Source organism: Psittacula echo, assembly GCF_963264785.1.
Source record: "Psittacula echo genome assembly, chromosome: 4".
Taxonomy (NCBI): domain Eukaryota; kingdom Metazoa; phylum Chordata; class Aves; order Psittaciformes; family Psittacidae; genus Psittacula; species Psittacula echo.
The window spans coordinates 85,914,468-85,934,473 of record NC_137738.1 but is presented as its reverse complement, the minus strand read 5'-3'; positions in this window follow the sequence as shown (position 1 = coordinate 85,934,473).

Below are 20,006 nucleotides of genomic sequence, written 5' to 3'. Positions count from 1 at the left end.
AGCAAACCAGACGGATGTTACATTTTTCTTAATCATAGATATCACACACCGCAACATATAACTTGCTACTAATACAAATAAAACTAACACACATAATATAGTTACTCCATCCATCATCTTTCGTTAGCCGTTTAACCCCCTCTTTCAATTGTTGTATACTCTTATAAATTGATTCCAAATGATCTGACAAATTCATGCAGCACATCCCCTCAAATTCAGCACAACTATGCCCCTGTGCCAACAATAAAAAGTCGATTGCTGCCCTATTTGTAAGGTGGCATGACGAACACTATCAACATCAGTCAAGAGCCCACTTAGTGCAAGCATAGTAGCATTTGTCAGTTCCTTCTTATCTTGCTGGGATTCCTTCAGCTTTTTTTGTCCCTTGGTTCATGTCCGACTCCACGTAAGCACTTGCTGTTCTGGGTACATGGCCATTCTTTGCCAGAAAGTCATCCACATCTCCGCCTTTTTCTTTCTATACAAGCCAAACATGCTTTGTAGCACTCATAATCATTCGTTGGATACATTAAAAATACACAGCAACAAAATCAAAATCGTTAAAATGACAATAAACACCATTAGTCCACCTTTTACTAGAGCAACCAGTCAACCTGTCAGTCCCCATTCACCTAATAAATTGTCCAGCCAAAAGGCTTGCCCATCCTCATACACCATGTGTAAGATCTTAGCATGTTTCCATATTTCTTCAACATAGGCCACTCACAGGCTGCTGGGTCTGCCCTTTTTCTCCTGCATGGCTCTCTGATAACAGGGGAGGCCATCCCCGCACATCAAGGTCTGGCATGGCATGTGTCCCACCGCTCCATGCCTGCTGGGTTGCAGCCAACAGCAGAGCTAAAGGTTCTTCTTGGTGGCAAACACAGAGGCCAACCCAATCTTGCCCTTGACTGTGGTAGCAGGCATTTGGCCAACCTCAGTTCTTGTACCTGGTTGTCAATGCAGAGTTTCATCTGCTTCATCCAGTAACAAATTGCTACTGTGGCAAAGCACACACAGATTTACATTACCAGAGTAACTATTACAGGTTACAGCAGCATGTTGAAGATGCTGATGGCAACAAGAAACCAGCCAAAGAACTTTCTTACCAGTGGAGTTCTCCCACCCTCTTAGTTTGTTCCATTACCTGCTTTATAATGCTACCATCATATTAGAATCTTTCTAGCTTTTGCCTTAGCATTTTCTAGCAGCTGCTGCAAATTTGCATGGTCTAACATCTTTTACAAGTAACAAATCCACACAATACAAGGTATAGTTTCTCATTAGCAACTGGCTAGTAAATACAGGTGGCTTTATACACAAAATCACAGCCTCTAATAATAGCTATGTTACAAGCACACATATTCAAGTTGTTACTTTTCAGTTGCCCCCAAGTGATGTCCTGTAATCATTTATTTTTCTCCTCCTCTGTCTCATTCTGCTCGGGGTATTCTCTGTCAGCTCCTGTAGCTGAGGCATCGGGTTCCTCCACTTGTCTGTTCAGTTCATGGCAAGGCTTTGCAAACTTTGCAGGCAGCTGCCATGGACCTGTAGGTAGGAGGACACAAACATACCCCCTCTCCCACGCTATCAGCTCCTGAGAAGGAGTTGGGTTAAAGTGATTCAAAGGCATTCTGATGGGAAAGGAATGTGAAGCTAAAGCTGCCTGCCTGCTTAGCAGCAGCCATAAATACCTGCCAGCAACAGCACTTTGCATTAACCCTTTCTTGTCCAAAATGTTAATCTGCTACCCATTAAAACTTTTACACAAACCCAACAACAAGAAATACACAGAACACTGCCTGTCCTCAACACACACACACACACACACACACACATGGGATCCCACAAGAACACTCCATACAATTACAATATCTGAAACACAAAACCTAGACAATCATTATTCCCACTATACGGTTCCTCATACAGAACGTAGCATAAGGACCCTGTGAAGACAATCAAAAAATCAGCTCCAAGAAGCATCATCACAGTGTGAGGTGGCAGGCTCAACTTTAGCGGGCGTCCCCGCAGAGGCTTTGCCTCCCCCCCATCGCATGAGCCTTGGGCTTTTACACTGACCAAAATGCACACTCATTCCGATGCAGGTGGCCAGCCTACATCGGAAGAAGTGGTCAGCAATATCCATAAAAGTCTCCAAGGGCTAATAGAAACATGGATATACATGGATATATATTTGCCAACTTTTAGTACATGTGGATCACAGAGAGACTATCAAATGAGTTGTATATGGGGTCCCAAGTCCACAGTCTGCCACAGTACTCATATAACATGTTCAAAAGGCTACAAGGGTACATTAAATCGCTGTGGTTTTTCTTTTTTTTTTTTTTTTTTCTCCTTGAAAATCAAAAACAAACTGAACACTCCGGCCTGGTAGCCAAGAATAAAGACAATGTCGTTAGTAGGGAGGATTCCCCCAGGGTAGGCTTTGAGGGTTGTTGTCGCTCTTTGTGGGGAACCCCCCTGTCCCCTGCCCTGTCGCACAAAGGGGAGTGTTGCCAGGGCTCACAACACTCCACTTCTCATTTTCCTGCTGCTGCCGTTGTTGCTGTTGCTGCGGCCGCGGTTTCTGGTAGTCGCGCTGCAGCTCCAGCACTGCCCGCTCGGCCGCGCGGCCCGAGAGCTCCGGCCGCGCCTCCCGGGGCACCTTCCTCCACAGCTCCCGCGCAAAGGTCTGCACCCGTGGCTCCTCCACTCGCAGCACCTCCATGTCCCACAGCCACTCCAGCAGCTCCTCTCCTGGAGATAACTTTCTCGATGGCACCCCACGTCTCCCCTAGATCTCCTGCTTTCTTTTCCCCAGCCAAGACCTCTTTCAACAGCTCTTGGCAGATCCGTCCCCATCGGGAGGTATCTAATACGTCCACGGGGGCCTCCACTGCCCCTCAGCCTCGCAACCATTGGATGCAGTGGCCCGCTGGCCCCGAGTATATCGCCTTCGGCAACCCAGCTTGCTGCACGAGGGCTTTCAGTACCTGTACCACGTGGCTTCCATCCATCGCTATCACATCAGGGTCACCACTTGTAGTTTCTCGCTACTCGTGTGGTGAGGGACGGAAGCACTAGTTCCCTCCGAACTAGGGCTGAGACACAGAGCATTCACGGAATGCCGGTCACCAACGATTTATTGCGCAGTTAGAATTCCTTATATTTGCCGCCTAAGCACCTCCCCAGGGTCAGCTGGTTCCTGTCCCTCCTGGCAACCTCCCGTCCATGCACCAATCCCTACAATTATATTTAGAAAAATAATGTGAATCTGTCTCCTGAATATCTGTTATCAAAGTCCAAATCCAAGGTCACTCTCAATTTGCTCTGACAGTGAGATTTATACAAGAAATAGCAAACCAATTAAATATGTGGTTTTGGGGTGCATATTTTTCATGTTTTACTACATGCTTTATTTCTTTTTGAATTTGGAACTGCCATTCCTATTTATATATTTTAAGCCAAGCAGTATTATCAAAATCTTTTCTTGGAACAATTCTTTAACTTTTCTTTACTATACATGCTTTGAATATTTGCTGAAGTCTGGGTTTGTTTTTGTTCCCATTCTTTAAAATGGCTCTAAGCATTTCCATGAAGATTGCATGAAACCAACTGACACCGTATATTTTTAAATTAAAATTTGCAATATAATACTCCTTTTCAATGGATAGTAGAATCATAGAATCATAGAATAGTTAGGGTTGGAAAGGACCTTAAGATCATCAAGTTCTAGCTCCCCTGCCATGGGCAGAGATACCCCACACTAAACCATGCAACCCAAGGCCTCATCCAACCTGGCCTTGAACACTGCCAAGGATGGAGCATTCACAACCTCCCTGGCCAACCCATTCCAGTGCCTCACCACCCTCTCAGTAAAGAATTTCTTCCTTATATCCAATCTAAACTTCCCCTGTTTAAGTTTTAATCCGTTACCCCTTGTCCTGTCAGTAGCTTAAAAACCCAACAATTGCTGGTAAAATCATCATCTGTAAAGGAGACCAAAACCACCTCAAAATCAGAACCCAAACTTCATATTTTTTCTATTTGATTGTATATCTCAATGCTTTAGAGCTTTTTATTTTCAGATCATCTTAAAGGTATTGTAATTTTTCATATTCTCACTATTGACATTAGGGGTTTTGCCTTAAAATTATAGTGTTCTGGGCATTCACAACTGTTCTAAAACTTCAGGCATCCAATGGTGACTGCTAGTCAGGCAAAGACTTCATTACATGCATGTGTAACTGTACATGTTATTAATTTGTATCACAGAATCTGAATCGATCTGCATAAACCTTAGGCACTTTGGATTTTCACATCATTCTGGCCTGTTGAAATGAAAACATTATAAAAGTGGGAGTTGTGTGCTGTCATACCCAGCAACAGTATTTTCTGCTGTAGAACTGAAACATGAAAGCAGGCAGGGCACACTGAAGACTAAGCTGAAGATGCTTAGTCAAGTTCATTTCATAGACTGTGATAGCTGCAATGCTGCAACAGTCTCATGTTATGCTGGCAAGATGACAGAATGACTGGCACACAATTCTACATTTGGTTTGGCAATTCTATGATTACAGCTTTTTGAATTAATTTTCCAAGTTTTGTGTCGCGTTTCATGACACGGACTCAAGTTGATGAGGAGGCTCAAATCCTAATCAAGACTCAAATCCAAATCTATTACAACCATGCCCTTTTTATCCCCCTGTTTGGTACTTTCCCAGCCTACACAAGCATGCCATGTTCAATCTCATTGGCCCCTGTAAAACTGTCCAGGTAAATAGTCCAATCACAATGTTGCAGACCCTCTCACAACCTCCACATCCAATGGCCTCCAACCGAGATTCCCGTCACAACTACATCCTGGACCTTCCTCCCAAGACTTGATTGTTTACCTTTCCTGTCTTTCAATATTCTAACTCATTGCCCCAGGGCTTGTCATGCACCAAGGCCTCAGAGCTCATTCCCAAATTCTTTTTCATGAAAATCTTATTGCCTTAATTCCCCACAGTTTTGGGCTATCAAATTGCAAGTTGCATGTTAAATGTTATGTATTAACAAATCCTCCCTTTTGAAAGATTCCAGTGAAAACAGCATTATGATCAGTTGGTAATGTCTCAAAATTAAATACTTGCTAAAGTATTGGTTTAATTAATTTATTTTCTATTTTTGAAAAGCCAGGGAAGGGAAGGGAAAGGAAGGGAAGGGAAAGAAAGGGAAGGGAAGGGAAGGGAAGGGAAGGAAAAGGAAGGCAAGGCAAAGCAAAGGAAAGGCAAAGCAAAGGAAAGGCAAAGGAAAGGCAAAGGCAAAGGCAATGGCAAGGCAAAGGCAAAGGCAAGGCAAAGGCAAAGGCAAAGGCAAGGTAAAGCAAGGCAAGGCAAGAATTTAAATGGCAAGAATTTAGGTATTATGCTGTTTATTTCCCTTGAGGACATTAGAAATGAAATACAGAAATTTAGGTAGAAAAGTCAACATCCTATCTGGTGCAACTTGAAAGGCAAGGCAAAAAGCAGCTGCCCAGTCCATTCCCAGCTGTACAGCAGAGAAATAGGAAGACAAAGGAAAGATATTTGCCACTAAAATACGGTACTGAAAACACAGATATCCTACCTCTCTGTAGATTCACAGGTCTGACCCATCAACGATTCCTTCTTTTAATGGTCTTGCACATGCAGCAGCAATGTAATGTTTTGCAAGGACTCTGTTACCACTTTAGCAAGCGTCATTTCTGACAAATGTTGACATAGTCAACAAAATAAACAAAATAATAATTCTCTTCCCAGAGAATATTTTGCTCTAAATATGGGATAGAAAAAATCCAAACCACTGTATTGCTACTTAGTAAGCGAGCATTATTCATCCCATACACTGAGCACAGGTTCCATAGAAAAATATTATATTGCTGCGCAATGAAGATCTGTTTCTTAAACGTAAGGACATTGGAGTTCAAGTAAGGTTGGTAAAGCATCCATATTCCTGGCATTTTCTGAAGCCTGAGCTTTTGACTTCTGAAGCTTAAAGTAGTATTCACAGTACACATATACATTCTCTCTATCACAAACACATATTTGCATGCATATATAACAAGGAAAAAATATCACCATCAGAACGAGATATGAAGAAAAAAATTTTGCCAGGTTTTTTGGGTTTTTTAATACAATTATGTGATCAGATAATTATGCCTTATACTTCATCTAGGAGTGTGTCTGTTCTAGTATTCCAGAAAGTCTAGCTCAGGACAGTCTCTGCTAGAGTGGATTGACTGTCTTGTGCTACAGAATTTTCCCACAGACAGAATAAAAGTCAAAGAGGAAAATTTTCAGGTCACTAAGCAGATGACATTTTCAATAAAATATCTATCCATAATGTTTCAATCTTGAAGGCTTTTAGGTCTCTAAGCAGTAGAGAATCTCTAAGTTTAGATAGGAAGAGAATATTTGGTATCCCTGAGGTATTGCAAACATTGTTGGAAGCCAAAAAAATGCCTAGAACAAAAAAAAATTAAAATAATTGTTTTCTGGAATTATAGATATGCCACTCTCTAAATCTAGTTACAGAAGTAGAATTTTGCCAAGTGCCAAGTACCTTTCGAATGTATCTGGTCACTGCTGCTCTGAACATCATGGACCTGAACCTTAAACTCATTCAATAAAGTAATCTTTGCATAATTCTTTAGATAATGTAGTATGTTGTCAGTTTTTCCAACCTAACAGAGTCTGAAAAAAACAATAATGGCAAACCAAAATTACCTACAACAGGAAGACATGCTTTTGCTGCAGTAAAGTGCTTGAGTTAACAATTGAGTTATAACAGAGTGATCACATTATCACAGTGGTTAGTCACCATACAGTCACCATACACCAACTAAAACATGAGTTTTAGTTGTATTAGGTAGTGCATTGTAACACTTCATGATGCAAATCCACGAGGAAAACAGTCCTTTGGGGAAAAACATTCTCACCCAAATATAACCTTCAGTAAAATGAATAAATACTATAATGTGCAGTTATTTGGGGAATAATGGGTAAGTGTACACCGAGCAGCAGTGGAGTGGTTTAACCCCAGACAGCAACTAAATACCACACAGATGCATGCTCACTCCCCTAACCTTGCCTTCATGGGATGGTGAAAAGAATCAGAAAAAGATAAAAACCATGGGTAGAGGCAGGAAAAGTTTAATAATTAAAATAAAGTACAACATAATAATGGTAATGAAAAGAGAGATTTTGAAAAGAGAGAGAGGAATAAAACCTAAGGAAGACAAGTAATGCACAATACAATTGCTCACCACCTGCTGACCAATACCCAGCCTTGCCCTAAGTAGCAGTCAGCCACTCTAACCAACTCGCCCCCAGTTTATACACCAGGCATAACGTGCTAAAGTATGAAATATCACTTTGACTAGGTCAGGTGTCCCATGTCTGCTCCTATCTGGCTTCTCGTGCCCCTCCTCACTGTCAGAGCACAGGAAACTGAAAAATCTTTGAATCACGGTAGCATTACATAGCAACAACTGAAACATTGGTGTGTTACCAACATTATTCTCATAGTAAATCCAAAATGCAGCACTGTACTCGCTACTAAGAAGAAAATTAACTCTACCCTAGCTGAAACAGGACAAGCAGACAAAATATGTTTTGCACCTGATGAAATGAATTGCAAAATACAGCAAGTATAAAATATTATAGCATTATTATGAATATAACAGGAGCCAGAAAATAAACTGAAAAACACTGGAAAATAGAGAGAGGAAGAAGTATTAACTTACTGCTCAAGTGCATGCTCTTGGGAGGCTTTAGTCTGATCTTTAAGAAATATCCAAGAAGCTGTGACTTTGGGACTGCTGTCTGAGTACATGTTTTTCATTTTTGGTCTGACTCCTTCTGCAGTTTTCCAGTTTCCCCTCTGCTGAATTGTGCCCCTGCAGCTACCATTCAAAGAAAACAAAGTATTCCTAAGGCTCACATAGCTACTGATCCTTGATTGTTCAGTTTCCGTATTGTGGTATATCAATGTGGCCTTGACTTGCCTCCACTAAACTAAGTGCTTCAGAACCACTTCTACCACCAGTTAAAAGGAGCCTCTTTACACTGTCTTTTTTGGCTTTCCTATCTTCTTTTGTTTATCACATATATCTTTGGTGAGCTGGCTGCAGTTTGCATCTGTGTTTAATTTCTCTCTTTCCCATTTACACTTACATATGTTAAGTTCATGCAATTTCCTTTTTGTATTGTTGGGCTCCCCCATTATCCTTTTTCTGAAATAATTAAGCCCTGTGTTTTCAATGTTTGATTGCTTCTGAATAATAAAGGCTGCTTCAGAAATTTTAAAGGTCTTCCTCAACTGCAATAATGAGAAGAAACTTAAAAAGCTGTTCATTAAATTGTTCATTTAATATTCTTTAGTCATAAACACAAGTAAAATTAAACTAAATCTAATTTTCAACCTTGGGAATGAATAAACCAATAAGACAGTATTCAAGTTTATACTATCAATATGTTAACAATAAAATAATTGCTTATAAAAATATATTTTTAGTCATTAAAATGATATTAGTCCAATAATCAAATGTATGTTACAACTAGATCTTTACAGAGTAATAAAGAGTAGAAGTACACCTTTTGTCCTTCAAAACTATTATTGTAGATTTTGTAGCACACGTATAGCTTTATCATAGTAAAACAAAGAAAAATCAAACGCAGAGTTTTTCAGATTTTTAGTGTCCTTTCTGATTGCTTTTTAGTAGTTCTAATGCCTTAATTTTTGATTGTAAAATAAATTTACTATTAAGAAAAAATTCTTTTAACTCAGTGTCATTATAAGTCCTTTACACGTGTACAATACTATATGGCTTGATAAGTGCTTTGTCTAAAGCATTTTTCAACGACAGTGGTCAGTGTTCTTGAAAGAAATACTTACTGCCATTTTCCCAGGTTCTTTTCACTGTTCAGTAGAAGCAGAGGTTATTCATATACCCCTTTGTCCTGGTTTAGCAGTAGCAGTCATTTTTTCTCCTTCTTAGCAGCTGGTGCAACGCTGTGTTTTTGACTTTTGGCCTGGGAACAGAGCTGATAACACTGATGTTTGGTCTGAGGAAGGACTTTGTGAGTCTCATGCTCTGCCAGGGAGGAGGGGAAGCCGGGAGGAAGCAGAGACAGGACACCTGACCCAAACTAGCCAAAGAGGTATTCCACACCACAGCACGTCATGCCTGGGGATGTAACTGGGAGTTACCCGGAAGGGCTAACTCACTGCTGGGTGGGGGCTGGGTATCGGTTGGTGAGGTGTTGTATTCTCTTCCCTTGTTATTTCCTTTATCATTATTATTGGTGGTAGCAGTAGTGATTTGTGTTATACCTTAGTTACTAAACTGTTCTTATCTCAACCCGTGGGAGTTGCATTCTTTCGATTCTCCTTCCCATCCCTCCAGGAGTGGGGGGAAGAAAGGGTGGGGTGGAAGTAGACTGCGTGGTTCTAATTTGCAGCCTGGGCTTAAACCACGACAACCTTCTATGTAATGCGTGACATAGTCTAGTACAAGAATCCTAGAACTCCTGTACAAAATGCTCAACCAGTGTAAATAACATCTATGACCCGAAAAATACACATCAATTATCAAAAGCAAATGTCCCACTTAATGCAATCTTGTTGCATTAAGTGAAGATTACATACAGTTAAGACACAGAACTTCTCTGAAGATTTCAAACAAAACTATTTTACTTTTCAGTATCAGTGAAAACTAAGTAACAGGGGAAAAAAATTTCAGGCTTGAAATTTGGATCAGTCATGCATGCCCGAATACATTTGTTCTTCCTCTTCTCCAGACTGCATAGAATACTAAGGTCTATCTATATTCTAAGCTGTGTTTTCAAGGGTGTACAAAGCACTGCATAAATCAGATCCTACCCGGTTAAACTAGAATCAATCCTGAAATTGCTGCTGCTCTCCAGCACTGAAAGCTGTTTTGGACTTGAGCATGTCCTCCAGCATCCAACCACTTCTACAAACACCTATATTTGTGCAAATTAAAAAAACCCTCACAACAACCTACTGAACTTAATACTCAAGAAAGCAATTTTATATATACTTACATTGATTGAACCAGGAGTATTCAAAAAAAAAAGCCATACTAAAACAGCCTCTCAGGCGATCAGAATCATATAACAGATATTTACATTTAATCCTTTCCAGCAAGATGCAAAAATGACAGATCCTGAACTATTCAAAATTTCAAGGTGGAATTGCATTACCATGATACCAAAGTCTGGGCTTGGAAAAAGGTCTCTCTCCAATGTCAATCAAGTTATATTCATTAAATGCATAATGGACAGTCTCAAGTTGCTGATACAACTATAAAGTTACAGAGCTTGAGAGAAATATGTGGCTAAAGTAATCACTAAATTGCAGAAAAATCTTTGGGAAAGTTTGTACTGTATAATCAAAAAAAAAAAAAGGAATAGTAAAAATGGAAAATAGTAAAAATATTACTGATGGAAGTAGAATTATTGAGATGGGAGCTCATATTGGCTCAGAAAGGAGAAAAGGAAAGGGGTGAAGTTGTAAAGGAGAAATCTAAAGTGCACAAAGGCAACTCAACAGAGAGGAATAGAGATTGAATTTCTCTGATACCTATCCTCACTTTACAGAGATAACCTGGGTTTCTTACTGGAGTGTGAAAATTTTAGCTTGGCAAAATTTTAAATTTTAGCTATCTTTTGTTTGTGCTTTAACAGCAGATAATTACTTTTAACTTGTAAATATCCAGCTCACAGAGTCTCTTCAGGTGCCCAACCATATGACTTAGAGAGAGATGTCTACAGCTAACAACTTAGGAAGTACTACACCTGGGAAAATATGCAAGTCCATCACCTTACAACTTAGAATAGTTACTGACTTCTATATATGCAAGTCAAAATTGTGTAATTGCATTTATATATTTATATAATCAGTAATTTGGTAGTACACTGCTCATTCACCTGAGCAGTGATATTTTAGATACTACAAAAACATCTTAAATTTTACTCATGCCTGAAATCCAAGCTGAGCTTTGGCTGACACAGGTCAAAACATAGATATCTCTGCTACAGGTGAGACGTTTCTGCTACATGTCCTGGAGAAAAGCCGTTGGGCAAATGGGGGTGAGGCGTGGGGGGTGGAGGTTGTTGTATGTGTCAAATAAAGATCTTCCTTGTTCTGGAGATGATTTTTCCTACAGTCACATTATTGCTCAGGCAGATGCCGGGGGCAGAGCAGGAGCCTGCTCCACCAAGGAGGGGAATGCTCTCCTGTGTTCTTTGCCTTGAGGCCGGAAAGATCAACTGCAAACTGCCTGGCAATGAAGCAACTGCCTGGAGACAGCGGCACAGACACTGTGGCATCTGCTAGAGCACAGCATGAACTGGGTCTGGGGCTCACCAGACCTACTGTGGATGAGCCTCACCTGTAAGAGGGAGCCAGGAGAGCCTGACCCTATAAACAGGTAAAACTGTCCTGCAGCCGTATGGCTTGTGCTTCTCCATCCTGGACTCCAGCGGGTTCACTGACTGAAAAGACTGCAACTGAGAGGACCACAACTGAGAGGATATCCACCCACTGACCGAGAAGATGTCTCTGGATCCATGAGGTGGTGATCCTATTTCTCTGGTTTCTTTCCTTCTCTACTTCTTTTCTTTTATAAGAATAAGAACCTACCAAGACTTTTGTTTCTCCTGACACACTTTTAGGGAGGTTTACAATAAAATCAACTGTTGTTTCACTTCTCAGCCTCTGGAGTGCCTGTGGTTTCTCCCGCAAACAGCCCAGAGTGTGGTAAAAGATAAGCTGCCCCAGACCCTCTGAGCGGGATGGGATACGTGTTTTCTTTGCAGTACTGCAAAAGTCAAAACAGGCACGGGACGTACATATTGATTGTGAATTTGATAGCTGAGCTACTGTGCGCTTTCACAAAGTGTTTTCATTTTTGGTAGAAAGACAAATGACACGAAACATGCTGTTCGTTGAGCATGTCTAACGGTGAAGAGTGGGAAATACGCAGCAATGATATACCTTGAGTTTTAATGAAGGGGACAAAGACCTTTAAATCTACAAAGAGATATCATATTTTATTGTCCGACATGGTCCCTAAATTAACCACAATAATTAAGTATGTCACAGTAATTAAATATATGACAAATGCATTATACAGTCTTTTAGGCTTATGTACCAGTCAGAACTTGCATACCTTCTGTGTACATACATGTACATATGTATGCCATAAAAAAACGTATTCCACATTTAATTCCACATCATATGTACAATTCTATTACTTGCTTGTGTATCCAAGACAAGAAATATAACTGAAACTTGTTACTGAACAAACTTGTTTGTTTTTTCTCATGTTTTTTTCTTACTATATAATGACTCCTACTCCATGCATTCTTTTTGGTGAGGCTTGCAAAATAAATATGACCATAAAAGCAAATTACGTGGATTTCTGATTTCTATCACAAATAAATTTCTAACACAAATCTATTGTAAAATCCAATACAAATAATAATAGGTACACATAAGAAAATTGATGGGAATGACAAGAGATTTTTTTGTTTTCTATCAGTGCCCTTAGCTAAAGAAACAATGAGACTGGACAGACCATTTCCAGTTTTTATGGAACCAAAGTAGAATCCTTATGTTTGTGGGGGTGTACGCAGAGGCCTTGGGAAAAGTGAGTATCGTAGGTATTCAGATTTACTTTCTTTGGCCTTTCAAAATGGCATACAATGAACTGATGCCGTCTACATGTCTTCCCTTTGCCACATTTTTTAACTGTCAGTGGGTGAAATGATAATGCATGTTCATGTCAATCCATTCCTTGTATTTCAGCTTTTTATTAGAAACCTGGGTCATCTCAAATTTTCTAGATTGATTGTACAAGGACCTAAGGTATGTCAACAGTGAATAAGGTAATCTGATTCCTTCATCCCTGCCTTGAACTAAAATGCTATGGTAAATACAATGCCTAAATTCAGCTCCTAGAATGAACATAAGTTTAAGAATCAGAAACTCTGAATATTAATTATAAATACAACACACTTTTGTTGTTTCTCCTAGGCTGTTTAACTGCTATTAAATTAATATCTCTAAAGAAAGGACTCTGGCATAATTAATAACATTTTGGAACAATACTGAAATATTTTAGATACTGTTCTTTTAATTTTTGTCATCTGTGCAGGCAGAAGATTTAATATCCATCTCAAAATAATGTTCTGAGGTAGCCTCATTTGCCTGATCATTGTGCAACTGATGCTACTATGAACATTAATAATTTTTATCTATTAAGACAAACTCTGGTTTTCATTATATTTGAGCACCAGCTGAAGTTGTGAAATAAATTTGCTATGTATAGTTTAAATTGAGTACTGTTTCTTCACAGAAAACCTTTTTAAACCTGAATTTGTAATGTACAACTATTTCTAATGTACAACTATTTCTAGTTTGTTTTTTGCCTTTAGAGTTTTCAGTAAGATACTGTAAAATTGTATGAGCTTTCTCTGTTCATTAACATAATAAAAATGCATAACTCTGACAAGTGAAACCTGTCAAAACCACAGAGTCAGAAAATAGAAGACTGAACGCATATTGACTGTGTAATAGCAACCATGATGCTGTTAAATTATCTGCAAGTACTTGCAGAAATATAATGGCATAGTCTGACTCAGCTTACCCGCCACCCCAGTATTCTGTAGAAACCAGTATATAAATGCTGCTAGGAAAGTTACTCATCTCATTTCTTTTAAATATCAGTACACCTTGGATATATTTAGCTATACTATTACTTATTCTTGTACATGCAATTTAAAAAGTGAAACAATACCTAAGTCATACGGGCTACTGATATTTTGGAAAGTAATGCTGTAATTGCTGGTTAATTAAGTTTTCTTTTTTTTTTTTTTTTAATAAGTGTGCTCAAAAGACAAATTAATCCAATTGCACATGCTTTTCAACTGACATGCTCCACTTTGATTTCAAATATGCGTGTCAATTAGCAATGGATAATGGAATAAGATACGCACAGGTGAGGTTCAGAACAGCCTCTATCAAAAGCCCTTCATATGCTTGGGCTGATCCAAAGACTGATGAAGTAATTGAGGAACAGTTTCAGATATTATGGAACTTTGGGTCAGTCACTGCAGCTGCTAAATGAACAACAGTGGGTTTTACATAAAACCTAGAATAAGACCTTTAAAAATTATTTGCATTGTTGTATTCTAAATATAGACAGAAATTATTGGGCTGGATTTTCAGAAGTGAAGAACAGTGGAAATATTTTGGTAAACAATCTGTCACATCTCTCATACATTTACAGCTAATATTATTCATAGAACTTATTACTTGAAATATTTTGTACCATTCTTTGTATGAATTATGGACAAACACACACAAGTTATTTGGCCAGCAGCATAAAATGAGTGAATCACAGACATATGTATTTGTCATAGATTAAAGAAGAAAAATACAGTAAATTATTTAGAAAATATAACCGAGCATGATTCAAGAAAGTGTGCACATAGAAACAAAGAAATGTGATTTATAAAATATTGGAAATTTTAATTCCACAATTACATTATTTTGTTTACTTTAGGTATTTGAAACCCTATTTCGAAGGCTAAAAATATAGTGTAATTTTCAATATACAAGGCTATCTGTGTATCAGCACAGGCAGAATAGTCAGACTCTTTTGACAACCAATACAGAGGAAATGAGACAGTCTGATAACAATAATAATGCTTCATATTGGTTTTGTTGAATCAATCTTATAGATGCTTCAGTTCTCCCTAATTGATCCACAGTTCAAAATTTTTCTTGGGAATGATAGTTCAGATGCTTATTAACCCATTACCTTCTCTGTGATCTGATGCACAAGTAAACCCAAGATTCTTATCTGAGACAAAATTACCTGCTATCCACTACATCATTGTATAACACAAGCTGGTCAAGGAGCCTGGTTCATTAATGAGAATGGGAACCCAAACCAGATCTCTGATAAATCAATCTGACATCAAAAGGACATAAGCTTATTTTTAAGAAAAGATGAAATTACATTAATTCTGGAAGTAGTATTCGTCTCCCTTCAATAAAGTTTATAATGTACATTCTATTAAAAAAATTGATGCAATTATTATTCCTAGCAGCAATTAGGTGAAGAACTTTTCTGTGTTGAATGTGTGAGTAGTAATATAGCTATTTCAGCTTGCTTTACAACTGTTGTATGACTGAATAAAACATAGGTAGTTAAACAAATAATTGCATCCAATTCTTACTAAAAGAAGATAATTAAAAAAAAAATCAAACAACACCTCCCCCCCCCCCCCCCCAAAAAAAAAAATCCCTGCTTTTTTAGGAAGCCATAGAGATAGTGACATGACATATTATACTGGTATTTTCTTATTCAAAAAGAGGATTCTATTTTATATCTAAGGAGACTGAACAAATACATATGGAGCTTTCTTAATTGACATGCCAATATTGGATTAAGTCATACAATTTCTCTTTTGTAAAGCTAAATTACAGAACTTATCTTTGAATTATTTTTGAAGTACACTATTGAATCTTCAGAACAATTTTTAGTTGCTACTAACTTTGCCAGAAAGATAAGAAAATTTCAGATTCTTCTAAATACTTTGTTATTGTCATGGTTTAAGCCCAGGCTGTAAATTAGAACCACGCAGTTTCTACTTCCCCCCCCCAGAGGGATGGGGAGGAGAATCAAAAGAATGCAACTCCCACGGGTTGAGATAAGAACAGTTTAATAACTAGAGGTATAACACAAACCACTACTGCTACCACCATAATAATAATAATGATAAAGGAAATAACAAGGAAGAGAATACAACCGCTCACCAACTGGTACCTCACCCCCACCCTGCAGTGATCCAGTCCTTCCGGGAACTCTCCGCTGTACATCCTGGGCATAACGTGCTATGGTATGGAATACCTCTTTGGCTAGTTTGGGTCAGGTGTCCTGTCTCTGCTTCCTCCCAGCTTCTCCTCCTCCCTGGCAGAGCATGAGACTCATAAAGTCCTTGGTCAGGGTAAACATTCTGAACAGCAACTGAAAACATTGGCTTTGTCAGTATTATTCCCAGGCCTAAAGTCAAAAACACAGCACTGCACCAGCTACTAAGAAGGAGGAAAAATGACTGCTACTGCTAAACCAGGAGAGTTATAAATACAAATTCTGCTAAGGATATATGTAAAATATTCTGTCCTGTACCTGAATCACCCAGTTAAACCTTTATTTTTTTTTTTTCCCCTGGAAAAAAATGTCCACTAACAATGGAGCAGCTACACAATATGGATGTCTCAAGAATTTTCCAGTAGCATAGTGTAAGTCCATATCTTTCCAATTGTCTCAGTATTTGACTGTGAATTTTGAGGTTGGTTACTACACGCACCATGTCATTTCACTACAAATGTAATCAGAATAATCAGTGCTGTATATCATTACATTGCCTGTTGACAGCCTATTTTGCTACCAAAAATTAAGATTCATTCTGTCAGTAGATAAGCAACATTTTTGGACCAGTTCCAAAGTGCATTGCCATCTGAAATCTATGTGGGAGAGAGTCATGATTGTCAAGAATTACAATCAATTCTGGATTTAGTTGCCATATCAGATGCCAAATTCAGAAGAGCAGTAGTCCAATCTTTCCTCAGCTGGTGTATCTGGCATTCTAACTTCAACCATCTTCAGAAGATACCAGGCACCAATAGATCACCTACATTTTAAAGTTTGTTTCTAGGTTGAAACATAACATGTTCCTGCAGTATCCTTGTTTGACTTGTTTTAGTTGTTTAACTGTCTGACAGCAGCATGTGGAGACATATACTCAGAGTCTCTTATCTGCGCCTTTATTATATGCTGTCATATAGCTTCTGAACTGCAGTAGTGTGCTTCCCCCTCTTGCAGCCTGACCTTTATTTAGAATCATAGAATCATAGAATAGTTAGGGTTGGAAAGGACCTTAAGATCATCTAGTTCCAACCCCCTGCCATGGGCAGGGACACCTCACACTAAACCATGCCACCCAAGGCCTCATCCAACCTGGCCTTGAACACCACCAAGGATGGAGCATTCACAACCTCCGTGGCCAACCCATTCCATTGCCTCACCACCCTCTCAGTAAAGAATTTCTTCCTTATATCCAATCTAAACTTCCCCTGTTTAAGTTTGAACCCATTAACCCTTGTCCTGTCACTACAGTTCCTAATGAAGAGTCCCTCCCCACCATCCCTATAGCCCCCCTTCAGATACTGGAAGGCTGCTATGAGGTCTCCACGCAGCCTTCTCTTCTCCAGGATGAACAGCCCCAACTTTCTCAGCCTGTCTTCATACGGGAGGTGCTCCTGTCCCCTGATCATCCTTGTGGCCCTCCTTTGGACTTGTTCCAACAGTTCCATGTCCTTTTTATGTTGAGGACACCAGAACTGTACACAATACTCCAAGTGAGGTCTCACAAGAGCAGAGCAGAGCAGAGGGGCAGGATCACCTGCTTCGACCTGCTGGTCACGCTCCTCTTGATGCAGCCCAGCATACGGTTGGCTTTTTGGGCTGCAAGCGCACACTGCCGGCTCATGTTCATTTTCTCATTGACCAGCACCCTCAAGTCCTTCTCTGCAGGGCTGCTCTGAATCTCTTCTCTGCCCAACCTGTAGCTGTGCCTGGGATTGCTCTGACCCAGGTGTTGGACCTTGCACTTGTCATGGTTAAACTTCATAAGGTTGGCATCAGCCCACCTCACAAGTGTGTCAAGGTCCCTCTGGATGGCATCCCTTCCCTCCAGCGTATCAACCTAACCACACAGCTTGGTGTCATCAGCAAACTTTCTGAGGGCGCATTCAATCCCACTGTCCACGTCACCGACAAAGATGTTGAACAAGACTGGTCCCAACACCGATTCTTGAGGGACACCACTCATTACTGGTTTCCAGCCAGACATCGAGCCATTGATGACATCTCTTTGTATGCGGCCATCCAGCCAGTTCTTTACCCACTGAGTGGTCCACCCATCAAATTGATGTCTCTCCAATTTAGAGACAAGGATGTCATGCGGGACAGTGTCGAATGCTTTGCACAAATCCAGGTAGATGACGTCAACTGCTCTGCCCCTGTCCATCAGTTCTGTAGCCCCATCATAGAAGGCCACCAAATTGGTCAGGCAGGATTTCCCCTTAGTGAAGCCATGCTGGCTGTCACCAACCACCTCCTTGTTTTTCATGTGCCTTAGCATGCCTTCCAGGAGAATCTGCTCCAAGAGTTTGCCAGGCACAGAGGTGAGACTGACTGGTCTGTAATTCCCTGGGTCATTCATTTTTCCCTTCTTAAAAATGGGGGTTATATTTCCCTTTTTCCAGTCTTAAGGATCTTCACCTGACTGCCATGATTTTTCAAATATGGTGGACAGTGGCTTAGCAACTTCATTTGCCAGCTCCTTCAGGACCTGCAGATGGATGTCGTCAGGTCCCATGGACTTGTGTACGTTTAGGTTTTTAAGATGGTCTTGAACCAGGTCCTCTCCTCCAGAGCGCCTAGGGTCTTCATTCTTACAGTCCCTGCATCCGCCTTCCAAGTCTTGGGTGGTGCAGTCAGAGCCTTTGGCAGTGAAGACTGAGGTAAAGAAGTCATTAAGAACCTGTAACTATATTTAAGTGATAACCGCCAGCTGTGCTGATATTGGATGTGTCTGGTCATGATGGCTCCATACTAAAAGTGGATCTGGGGGAGACAGCTGACAACAGAATAGCAAAGCGCTTAATCTGAGCAATGTGCACATCCGTGTAAGCACCGTGCTGGTCAAGGTCCAACTCAAGCCAAGTTTAAAACACACCTAACTTCTGTAGTCAGTATGCAAATATGACTGTGAGACAATTATCTTACTCCATAAATAGTGAACAGCCCAGGGCCCACTGAGCTGTCCTGCAGGCCAGTAGGCCTGCACACCACTATGTACCTTTGAGTAGGATGCCTCTCGAAGTTACTCCTTCAGGTTAAGACATTCCTTGTCACAACAGAATTTCGGTAAGTTATTAAAAGCATGAGATCTTAGCTAAGTGATGTAAATAATTGATTGCCTATATATATATATAATCCTTTAGACATAAAGCATTGACAAAGTCCAAGACTGAGTCTGGATCCAGCCACACCTAGAGTCCCTTCTGAGAAGGAGTTTAGAAGGCAAAGGCATCCTTTCTGAACCTCATGTCTCTATGGGAGGATCTCCTTGACAGTTTTGTCTGACCCTCTTCTCTAGCAGTAAATACTCAAGTGTACCTTGCCATGGCTTCTTGTTAAACCACTGTCAAAAGTGGTTAAATTGTTGTTTTATATCAATAAACATATCACTACTTCTCTCGTACAAATAAAGCATGTCACTCTATCTGCAACAGAGACTCATCACTTGGTGTCTCCACCTCCACATTCTCAACTATCACCAATGAATATTGCAACCTTGAAAGCATTTTTGAATGTCTTTCTCTTTTTTTCTGAAACTCTAGGGAAGAGTACATTGAGAAAGCTAGAGAAGGACTGGGAACACCACGCAGCCCGAGGTAAGTTTGACCCTAATACATAATGTTACTCAAAAAAAGATTATGACTTGAGCAAGAGGAGAAGCATACATGACTACTAGGGAAACATAAACAGTGAAATTTTAATATACCATGGTATGATGGGATGAAGAACTGCTCTTTTTATCTGGTTTCGTTGGCGTCTAAGGTTTTGTGAGTTATGTGCAAGCATGAACCTATGTATTTAAGTAAGCAAAATTGCACTGAAAGCACATCATGGCAGTAATTGCAAATCCCTGTTAGCATTCTTCCTGTGCTCTCAATGGGAAGAACATTTTCATCTAGACTCTCATTTACAAAATCACAAAGTCAGCTGGTTTTAAAAAGTTAAGGTGAAAAGGCAACTTTTTAAAATTACTTTTTAATGTTCTGTATTGGCATGGGCTAGTCATATGAGGCGGCTG